We start from the raw sequence: 2,784 nt of genomic DNA on the forward strand, positions 1-2,784 counted from the left end.
GGACCCCCAAGCTTGTGAAGAACTCCATCAAGACTTGGATCAATCCATGAAGAATCTTGGGGCACAATGGAGAACCAAGCATTGGTGGAAGTTCCAAGATGAATTCAAGCACAAGCCACCTTGATGAGGAGCTCCCCATAAGTCCAACTTAAGGACAATAAACAAAAGTGCTGGGTGGGAGACAACCCACCATGGTAAATTCTTTTCATTTTCCCTTTTGGACATATTGATAGAATTAGTTTAATTTCATGTTTTGTTCAGATAGTTGAGTTTAATTGGTAGTTTAGTATGTTAAATAAAGTTTTATGGTATTTTGGTAGCTGTTTGGAGGTTTGGAATGCTTGTATTGGTGCAAAAACATAGCAAAAACGTTTTGAAAAACAGAGCACCATCCACGCGCACGCGTACATGGCGCGTACGTGCACCTCAAGCATTTTCGACCATTTACGCGTCCGCGTACATAGCGCGCGTGCGTAGATGCAGAAGTTCCACTCCCAGCTAGCAAACCCGAGAGTTAGGCCTTCACTGTGCGAATGTTGAGCCCTCGGCCCAACACCATCCGCGCGTCCACGCACCTGGCGCGTACGCGCCCATCATGCTGAATTCGCAATACACGCGCAAGCGCACATGCCGCGCGCGCGTCGATTAGGCCACCTGCACTCCTGGTACTTTTACCAGAGAGTTGTGCCAACTCTGAGCCAACATTAGGCCGCCGGCCTGGCTAGCCATCCACGTAGACGCGCAAGGTACGCGTCCGCGCCCATGCCCACATCCCCATCTACGCGTGAGCGCAGAGTATGCATCCGCGCCTCTCTCTCTCTATTCCACCACCCGCGCGCCCGCGCCATGTATGCGTTCGCGTGGATACCCTTTCTCCCATCCACTTCTTTTCTTCTCCTCTTTCTAGTTCTTTCCTTCTCCTTTCTTCTTCCCTCCTACCACCCCTCATCCAACACTTCCAAACACCATCGATAACCATTTATTTTAGTTGGTTGTTAGTTGGTTAGTTAGTTAATTAGTTAGTTAGTTAGTTGATTAGTTAGTTTTAGTTTAGTTTTCATTTTATTTTCTATCTTTTCATCATAAGTGTTGGAGTATTGACTTTGTTTACTATACATTGATATATCCCTTATTGCCTAAATGCTATTTTAGCATGAATGTTTTTGATAATCTTCGTTAGATCCTATGATTGAGGTTATATTTTGCTACTTGGTTTTGAGTTTTTCATGCTTACCTTTTGAAAACTACCAAGTGATGAGAATTGCCTTCGAACTTGTAATTCTTTTGAATTGCATGATTTGGCCACCATGTGATTTGAACCGTATTCTTTGATTAGGCAATCTCTTGATGGATGATGTTGAACATTTACCTTAATGTATTGTATTTCATGATTATATCCATCCATATGTTTGACTTGAATGCTTTCATGCTTCTCTAATGCTTGTCTTACCTTACAAGCTTACTTAAAGCATCTCGAACACACTAGGATAAGTGACGTGCATGCTTCTTTTGTGACATAGCTCTTTATGCTAATGTGTATTCTAAACCGCGCTATTTAGAATTCACACACCTAATATTTCTTAATGTCACACTAATTCACTCACCTCATTCTAGTGATTTACCTCATTCCAACAATGTATGCTTCCTTGCTTTTATATCTTCTCATCTTATGGTGTTATATTTTTGTTTTTCATAACGAATGCACCACAAGCAACCATGGAAGCGGAAGAAAGAACACATAGCAATCCGGAGAGTCGCCGTACCCCCTTGTTCATCTTTGAGTGCACCGAGGACAGTGCAAACTTTTAAGTGTGGGGAGGTCGTCCGACCGGTCGGCGATTTTGGGTGACAAATTTCTAATCCCAATACTTCTGCATTTCATTTTAGGTTTTTAGGATTTTTACTTTCATTTTCTTATTTTTGCATATGTATACACAATAAGCTTAGTCAAAATAATGAAATTTTTCAAGGATTTCTATCTATAGGGCATCTCAATTGATTTGAGTAAAAACTTTTCATAGAACTTGCTTGAATTATATATATTGTGGATCATGTTTTTGAGCTAAGAACACAAGCAAGAGAGTCTTGAGCCTAATGGTGTGGTTACATCTTATAACCACTTATTTTTCCTTCTTGTGTGCATTATTCTCTTTCTATGATTGTAATCTTTGATTTGTTTGATTCTTTATACCCATTATTTTGTGTATTCATGCATTTATATGATTGAGGCCATCATTTCATTAGCTCACTTACCCAAATAGCCTTACCTTTTATCTTCCTTTGTTAGCCAAATTTGAGCCTACGCTTAACCCACTTATTCTTTAATTTAGCACATTACTAGCCTTGAAGCGAAAAACAATAATTGTTCCTTATTTGGATCTTTGATTAGCTTAGGCTAGTGTGTGTGAGTATCATTCAAGTGTGGGAACCTTGGGACATTGGGTGAATAAAAGGGTAGTTTTGTAATGTTATTGGAAATATTGGGAATTGGGTACATACTCATATATTGATCAAATGTAAAATCTTATGCATTGAGGTACTTGTATATAAAAAGAAAAAAAATAAGAAAAACAAAAGAAAAAGAAAAGAAAAATAATATGGAAAAGAAAAAAAAATAGAAAAAGAAAAAAAAGAGAAAAAAATAATAATAATAATAAAAAGGGGACAAAATGCCCCAAAGTGAAGCTCAATAAGATCAATGCATAAGTGCTGCGAAATGAAAAAGAAAATGCACGAGTATGTGAAAAAGTGAAGAATGGGTAGTTAGGTTAGAACTTAATTGTA

This window comes from Arachis ipaensis, chromosome B01, assembly GCF_000816755.2.
Source record: "Arachis ipaensis cultivar K30076 chromosome B01, Araip1.1, whole genome shotgun sequence".
Classification (NCBI taxonomy): domain Eukaryota; kingdom Viridiplantae; phylum Streptophyta; class Magnoliopsida; order Fabales; family Fabaceae; genus Arachis; species Arachis ipaensis.